The 9,706-nt window shown below is 30.3% G+C and overlaps 1 pseudogene; it reads right to left on the reverse strand.

Annotated features, from left to right (window-relative positions):
- Positions 1-6,658: 6,658 nt before the first annotated feature.
- On the reverse strand, positions 6,659-8,541 carry LOC100777155 (isoflavone 7-O-methyltransferase-like; annotated as a pseudogene).
- Positions 8,542-9,706: the final 1,165 nt, after the last annotated feature.

The following is a 9,706-nucleotide window of genomic DNA, read 5'->3' on the forward strand; positions in this document are numbered from 1 at the left end:
AACGCTTGTGTATTGATCAATATTGATTGACTTGATGATATTGTGTTTTGATCCTTGAGTACGTGAATGTTGTGAAAATGAATGAAATGTGTTGTGTTGTGATGTGATGTTGGGCGACAACATGACGAAATGACGTGAGCTATGTTTAAGTAAGTTTTATTTTGTTTATATGATATTTATGCCTGCATGTTATCTAGTTTCTCTCCATTAGTTAGGAATGTGATAACTCACTCCCTGTGTGTTGTTTGTGTTTGGATCATGTGATGATCTTGAACTTTGTGTTCGGGAGAGAAGATGATTAGGTGAATTGCTTAAGGAACCTTGTGCTAAAGGACGTTGGGACACAATGCTTTAATAGGATGTGACATTGGGGCATAAGTTTTTATATTAATTGTATGATGTTAGTCTATTTTATTTTACCTCACTGATTTAACAAAATATTTTTGTAAATTTTGATGACCGTATTTTGAGCCAAATATGTTTTTAATAAGTTTTAATTGATAATAGTGAAGTGAATGTGAACCTTTTACTCATGTAGATTTGTTTACCGATATATATATATATATATATATATATGTCGGGGTAGAGGGTGTCATAATAGTGATTGGGGAAAGCTTGTCTTCCCTTACCTACCACGGATGGGAGACCCATTCCCCATAGTAGAAGAAGAAGACGTAGATGGTTAGATAATAAAAACAGAGGACCAAAGGGCATATCGACACTAGACAGGGAGTAACAAAATAGAGGCCAATCAAAGAAAGCAAGAAGGAAGGAAGGAATGAAGGAAGTAGGAACGACCTGAAGATAGAACAAGGAGTGAGAAAAGTGAACAAGGAAGAATATGAGTGTGTGACTGATTTGTGCATAGCATCACCTTTTATAAGGGTCTTGCAACCCTTCATTCTTTGTCACTAATGTGACTCTTCGATCCCCAAAGGTAGCACCTAACCCTTGTGTCCCTTGGTCCAAACACTTCGTTTCCAACAGCCACTTCAACAGTCATTTCCGCTGACACAATGACATGGAAAATGAAGCGATAAAACTCCACAGAATGTCACATCATTACATGCATCCCGTTATGCTTCCTAAAACGAAAAGACACCTAAGGGTCACTATAGTCAACCATGCAGATTGAAACACGTGTCACCTAAAATTTAATATTTTGGAACATTATAGATGTCCAAAAGGGAGGAGAAGCATGTGGCAAAAACGACCTTTGTTACCCTTCGGCCTATACCACATTGCAGCTTTGCTTTTTTATGTAACTCGGCTATATTCACCACGTGAACCCCAAGCTCATATATGTTCGAGCACCCCCGCACTCAATATAGAGTCTGAATTCCCCCGTCCTCGGCATAGTCAGAAACAACATATGAACAACTCTATGATTCATACATGAATTCAGAGCTTAGGGGCTTATGTACCGTGTGGCCCAAGAACTCAACCTATACTTGGATTGTGGTAACTCTCAACTCTCCTTGATCACCCACGACACTTAGAGGAGCAATTAGTCAACAAAGCTCGACATGGCCCCTCGAAAAACGTAACTCCCGCAAGGTCGAACATGCATATATATAGACCTAGAAACAAGACCAAGAGGTGCATTTTAATCATTCCATACACAGATACCTAAGCATCTCGTGCACAATTGACTTGATCATCAAAATTCTTTTGCAAGTACCACACCCCACATCAAGACAGAAGATCGGAGATTCCACTGTGACGAGAGATAAAGGAGGAGAATCCAACAACTCATCCAGAACTCGCCTAGAACTCAACCGAAACAGTATGTAAATATGATTAGAAAATTACTAAATCGTGAACCAATTTAACACAAAATGTGTTAGACTATTGAAATAATAGAACAATTAGTTACAAGTTGTTACAATTTAAATTCAAGTTATAAATAGATTTAAATTCAAGTTATGGATAATTTAGTAAATAATTTTGAGTTTGTTATTCCTCTATATTCTATATATATTTCTTGTACATTCATAATTAGTTACAAACAAATGAATAAAATTCTAATTATTCCATTCTTTCAATAAAATGCACCAAAACTTAAAATCAGTGGTGGTCCATTATTTCCATCAAAGTCCCCTTATATTTTTTCTTTTTTTATTTATTTAAATATGTTTTTGATCTTTAAAATTTGATGTATGTTATATTAAAAATTATTTTTTCAGTTTATCAAATTTAAAAAATATTTTTTATCTCTCTTGTAATCAAAATTCACCATAAGTTATGCATTTAAATCACCAAAGAATAGTTAAAAAGGGACTAAAAACATTTTTAAAAATTAAGGAACTAAAAAAAATAAATTGAATTTTGAGAGATAAAAAATAAATATAACTCAAATTTAAGGGAGTAAAATATATTTTAACTTTTTTATTTAACTTTTTAATCAATGAAAAGAAGAAAAAAACATTTGGTTACTTCCATAGAGACTTAGTTTCGTAACATATAGCATCTCTCGTATCATTCATTACTAGACAGTACCAACAAAGTTGGACTGCAAATTAGTCCGTTAATACATGCATATTTTTCTGCTCTGTCCATGGACTATGTTGGCGTGGGGTCAATGTAATAGCAACAGTGAAATACTAATGCTAAAATTAATAGTCTGTTATAATAATCTTAGCTACAAATTGCAAACTGGTTTTTTAATCGTTTAATTTTTATAAAGCCCAATTTGGCAACCTCAAAGAAAAAAAAAACCCAATTAGGGCAATTTACCTCGGGCGTCTATTGTTCATAAATTTTATATAAAAAAATATTTTTTAGTAGGGATAAGTTTTAGAGAATTGGAAATGAAAATAATGATTTTTAGGAGATAATACTGGACTATTTTATTATAAATATAGATGAGAATTTGGTATATCATTTACTGCCGAGTTAATTAATGGTATGTTACCTCTTCTAGTTCTGTCCCGTACATCTCAATCTTATTGAAAGAGTTTTTTTTTTTTTTTTTTTTTTCTTTTTAAGATTGTAGGGTATGAGTAGCCTTATTGTCAGCTATCTTTGGGAAAAGCAGTTCCTTTGCATAAGTGGTGTTTGGTTTGCCGTCGGATGATAAATTTTGAGTTTAAAATTGATTTTAAATAAATTTTTATGTGTTTGATTTTACTTTAGAAAATGATTCATAATAAATTTTGGGTTCAAATTGATGATTTAAAATAATTTTGATTATTTTTGTATTGGATTTTTTTATGAAAAAAAATTATACTAATTTTTACTCTCAATTTGATGTTCTATAAAAACATCTAAAAATAAATTATATCACTTTAAAATTAATTTTTTTTAAAAAAAATTTTTAGAACCAAAAATTAATTTTAAAAATTTAATTTTATTTGAAACTAATTTTGTCAAATGCACATCCAAATACGCACTAAGTAATTTTTTTAAGATTATAGCGATGAATTCATACAACATATACAAGCCATAGCTCGAGGTTTAGAACAATGAGTGATATGAAATGTAAGAATATATTTTTCATATCTGTAATATACTAGCCTTGTGATGTTTTTCACTTTCTACTAGCGTAATTGTTTAAGTCGGGGTGGTAAATTCTTTGAGGAATCTACTGATTAAATCAGAAGCACAGTACTGATGTAAGATTCAACTTTTTGCAATTTGAAATGCTCTACATCGAAAACTTAGTGAACTGGATGAGTCAAATTTATGAGTTTTACTTGCATATATTATATAGGACTCCTCTGCATCTATGCTCTGCTTTTTATGTAAATACTTTACCAGTTGTACCAAGGATAGGAAACCCCAATTTCATTTTCTCTAATCCCTTGACCAAATGTGTATTTTTTTTTTTTTGGTAATACCATAGGTACAAAGTATTTATCAAATCTCTGGTAAAAGATCTAACTGGTCATATTTAGTAATGTCTCATTTTTTTTCAAGTCATTTTTTTTTATTATCTACAAGACATATATACTACAGCAGAAATTTCCTGTAATAGGTGAATTGTGTTATAAAGAAGTGTGATATAAGAGAAACATTTGTTATTAAGAAAAATATGCAATACACAATTGGGCATGGAAAGGATCTGGCTTACAAATTTTATTATCTAATATTTACTACCTGAATTTTTTTTTGTTTTTTTTATTTACTATTAGTTATAATTTGTTAAGTAATTAATCTACAAACTAACAAAATATATTTGAAAGGCTTACATAAACTTTATGTAATTCCTAGTTAAGAAAAATAGAAAGACAAGGAAATCTCCTAGAATTAAGGATATCCATGGTCCAATTGGATTAGATTTGGAGAAAAATAAAACATAATTCAATAAATTAAAAAATAATAAAAGTTGATTGATTTGTGTTTTATTTTTCTCCAAATCTAATAAATTTTTACTGGTTTATATTGATTTAATTTTCTATTTTTTTCATAACCTGAATCAAATCAACATGATTAATAATAGGTTGGTCCAATTTTGATTAATTAAGTCCCTTCTCATGCAAATGTATAAAATTCTATTTTGGATTTTTTATCTTATTTTTTGGGTTTATTTTAGTCTTTTATTTTTTAAAACATTATTTTAATCATTTAACTTTTTAAATTGATACAAAATGATTCTTTTGTCCATCTAAAGCTAATGTTGTTAATCAAATAACAACTAAAAATTGTTCAACCAAATTGCAATCTCTTCTTCCCTTTTTGTTCTCTCCCCTCTATTTCCATTTTCTCTTCTCACAAAACCTAGAACCAGCCCATGCCACCACGTTCTCCTCCCCTTCTACATCATCATCAACAGCATCACAGATCTGCACTCCACATCACACATCTACATCCCTTTGCGTTGCAGAAAAATCTTCCCTCCCCCACCTTACGCCACAAAGAAACCCAACCCCTCTCCCCTTTTGTTGCAACCAAACCCTTGTTTGCTCCTTAACCTATTGAAAAGAGAAGAATTAAATTTTTTGACATTTTTTAGTCGTCGAAATCTTTATCTAATTAATAACATCATCTTTGAATGGAAGAAATGACATTTTATAATTAGTTTAGAAAGATAAATGACTAAAATAAATTTTTTAAGATAAATGACCAAAAATAAAATAAATAAGCAAAAATATCATTTAGAGTATTTGAAAGACTTGCATAAACTTTGTCATTCCTAGTTAGGTAAAATAGAAAGACAAGGAAACCTCTTGGAATTAAAAATGTTCAAGGTTAAATTGGATTAAATTTGGAAAAAAAATAAAATACAAGTCAACCATTTTTATTGGTCTAGATTGATTTAATTTTTTTATAATCCGAATCAAATCAACTCAACTAATAATAAGTTGGTTCAATTTTGATTAAAATAGAGTTTTTCTCAAGAAATTATATATGAGAGGATACATCTTAATGAGAATGAGAAATTAAATTCGGATCGAATAATTAAATATGAACGGTCAAAATTTAATATTAAAAAATCATATGATATTTTTTTAAAAAAATCACATAATTTTTTAAGTGATCAAGTGATATTAAATTTTAACCGTTCAAATTTGATTATATGATTTAGATTTATATATAATTTTTTCCTTAAAAGGTATAAACAACACATTTTATTGTAATTAGCTTACATTAATTAAATAATAGTAAAAATAAAAAAAGGTTAAAATAAACTTTTTTTCTCCCATTTTAAATATGACACTTATGTGAAAAGGGAGTTAAATATTGTTAAAAAAACAAAAATAAATATCTTATTGGAAATTGAACACAAGAACTCTAGCATAAAGATTAAAAAATGATCCAGTAAGATAATTGCTTGGCAAGAATTACTTCAATAGCTATTTTACAATCATAAATGCTCTCCTCCCATTACATAACAATTGTTTATCGCTCTCCAACAATAAACAAGCAATTATCAACAACAATTAAATGCTTCCACATCCAACAATCGATAAGCAAATCAACAAAAATAAAGCATACAATCCTGAACCACAACAAATAGTGGTTTAATCACTCAGATCCGGCATAAAGGGTCCAAAATTCAAAGGGATAATTTTGCAAAACACAACAATCTCAATGCCAAAATCCAAAATGAAGATTAAAACCGAGAAAACACAGAGGGAAGGGAAGGGTGTGTACCTCAAATAAAGCACCGACAAAGGTAGCACAAGCAAAGAGTGACAGTGGTGCGACATAAAGAACCTGTACAAAAATGCAATGTAGTCGTCGAAGAAGAAGAAGAAGAAGAATTGGTTGGGAGAGGAAGGGTTTGTGAGGCGCGACAATATAGAGTCGCTGAAGAAAAAGAAGCAGTAGTGGTGTAAGCGTTTAGGCGCGAGTTCGGGACAGGGTTTGGGAGCGCGAGAGGGAGAAGAAGAAAGAGTTTTCGAGAGCGGGTAGGGGAAAATTAATCTTTGTTCTAAATTTATAACTAGGTTCAAATCGAAATAAAAGACATCGGTTATTTTTAAACTGATGTAAACTTTGTAAATAAATGCAAAAATGCCACACCTCACTTTCTACATTGGTCATTTAACAAACGATGTAGAAATGCGACGTAGAATGACATCTGTGTAGTTGTGTGTTTCTTTCACCATAGTCATTGCCCAAAGTAAATTTTGACAGATTTGTTGTGCAACCCGATATTCGAAATGAAAGACAGAAAATATATGAAGAATAATGATAGGAGGAAACAAGTTTGGTTAGTGTCTTACATATAGCTTAAGCTGTCAATCCTTTTATAACGTTCAAAAGATTGACAAAGATTAATAAATAACATTTAATTTTTACATCAATTATAATACAATCAAATCAATTCTAAGAAAGATTAGTAAAGTCAACTAATTTTAATTGCAATCATATATAACCTTTAAAATAACATGTTATAAAAGAAAAAAAAAAGGCTATAAAACAAAGATCGCTCCACCAGTTCTGCCGGATGATATATGCCTTTTTATTCAGTTCATATAACTACTAAACTACCATCAAAATCAAACACCCCACTTTATTCAATTCATAACATGGAATTATTAAATTAATCAAAACTTTAATGTCTAAGGATACATCTCAATCAGAGACAAATATCCGGTCAAGGGAGATGTTTTGTAGTCTTGGAACCCTGCTTCCATGAAGAGTTTCTTCATTTCTCTCTTTTCCATTAGCACATGCCATGGTTATATCCATAATGAGCTTTAGTTCAGTAACTTTGGGCTCATCTTGGTTTTATATGATCACAACATCTATGATAATCACTTTTCCTCTTTTGCCACCCTCATTTGAAATAGCTTCTTTACAATTCTTTAATATCTTTATGCGATCTTTATCAATCCAATTATGTAGAATCCACTGAAGAAATAAACAAAAGAAAAGATAGAGGATTAGAAATGTTGACCATAACTATTTGTGAGATGTGAGCTATGGTCTGAAATAAATAACAAGTCCTCTGGATAATTGTTCACATATGCATACCTTAAGCAGAACTGCATCAACCTTGGGAATAGATTTGAACATGTCCCCACCTACATATGTCAAATTGAGGCTTCCTGACAAGTTCTCCACAACTTGTGGACGGTCAAACACAATGCATTTCAAGTTAGGAAATGCTTCACAGATAATCTTGGCAGTGGTTCCAGTTCCACCACCAACATCCACAATGGATTCTAGTCCTTCAAACACCAACTTGCAATCTCTCAATGCCAAGTTACTCATTTGAGAATCACTAGCCATTGCTTCATTGAATATCTTATTATATGCAGGGTTTTTGTTAAGAAAATCCCACCAATGTGATCCTAAAGGAGATGTCAAACAATGTGAGATCTTTCTCATAAACCCACTTTTTCAGTTGATGGTATGAATCTGACAGAGTTGGGTCGAGAACAAACTCAACCATTGGAGCTAAACTAAGCTCACTGCTTTTGAGAAGTAACTCTGATGCAGCAGTGAGAGCATATGCTTCTTTTTCTTCTATGTTGTGATGGATTCTTACTCTTTCAAAGAATCCACTGTGTGCCAAGTAGCGCATGAGGCTATGTACCTGACCAATTTTAGTAGGAGGAACTTGTAGAATAGACACCAACTCAGGAAGAGTAATGGGTTGGGCATGGTTGTGGATTATGTCTGGTATGTGAAGCTCAACCATCCATTTGAGACACATAGAGTCTATGAAGGCAAACAAATGTTTGTACTAGAGAGCTTGACCTTGAAAGGTCTCACTTGCATTACGGCCATTGACTGAAGAAGCCATAAATTGCAAACAGATTTTGATCTTGTGTTTTGTGATGTTTCAGCATTTGATTTGATTCACTTTATATAATGCTACAACTACTAGTGCACGTGATCCCAACTCCAATGTTAAACTATGACTGTTGAGTGTTGACTAGTCTAGTCTAAATGAAATGCACCATGCATAGTGTATAACTATGCTACGACAATTAATTGAAAAAAGCCAAAAGGTTGGAGGCTAAAGCTTTCTGCAACCCATAAAAAGACCTTTTTACTGTTGTGCCATCTCTCTCAATATTTATTTTCCTAAATACCCCTCTTTTCAAATTATGTACTCAAATGTCCCCACTTTTTTAAGGTGTGAATTCGGTCTTTCAAAATTTCCATAAAAAACAGTTAAGAATTTGGTTTGCCGAAAATCGAATTCCTAAAGTTTTTTTTTTAAATATTAAAAAGTTAATTAGAAAAATATTTTTTCTTATTTTTTGTTTTATATAATTGAAAACATTCATTTGGGTTTTTTAATTGTGAAATTTAACTTAGTGAACTAATTTTAAAAATTTAGTTTAAATGTGATTCATGGGAATAACTTTCATAGCTTTCCTTTTTAAATTTGATGATGTATATGGTTCAAAAAATAATTTAGTTTGATAATTTTCATCCAAATGAATCTAATGAAATAAGTTTCACACCTTGACTCGATTTAAAAAGGTTTAGAAAAGATGTTTGAAAATACAAAAAATCATATTTTACACTTTAATATTTGTGTGATGGTCTTTTATTGTATATTTTTGCATATCAATATGAGATTATTTAGTATAAACAATACATTATTTTCATGTTGATGAAGGTAATAATATAACTTTTTTCACTTGAATCGGTTTAAAAAAGCTTTAAGATCATGTCAAGAAATTGTAAAATTAGACTTTACACTTAATAAACTCCTTTTATAATATTAATTAGCTAAATATTTTGAATATCATTAGTCTATTAACAAATTACATATGTTATGTGACACCTAGGATGCTAAAAACAAACTAATCTTAAAAATTAATTATAACTATAACTAGTTATATAAAAATAGGTATAAAATTATAACTATAGTTATGAATATTTGAAATAACTTATTTTTATTTAAAAATAGTTATATTTATAGGTATTTTAAATAACTAATTTCTATTTATCAATAATTAGTTATGTCATTGATTTTAGATATAATTCGTTATATAATTAGTTATATAACTAATTTATTCATAACTAGTTGTATTACCATATTTTGAAAACAATAACTAGTTATATCAAATTATACTCATAATTTAAAAATTAGTTATATTTATAGTTATAATATTCACTTACAATTCAGTTATTTATTAGGTATTGTTATAATTATGTAAATATCCAAATTTTGAGTACCCCTTATGACACCTGAACTCCTGTAGTTATAAAATGAAAAGTGACCTTACTCTCGTAAGAGATGATATTTAATTCAATATATTGAGAGAGTCAGTCCTAAGATTTTATGGCTAAA

The sequence above is a fragment of the Glycine max genome, chromosome 8, assembly GCF_000004515.6.
Source record: "Glycine max cultivar Williams 82 chromosome 8, Glycine_max_v4.0, whole genome shotgun sequence".
Lineage (NCBI taxonomy): Eukaryota > Viridiplantae > Streptophyta > Magnoliopsida > Fabales > Fabaceae > Glycine > Glycine max.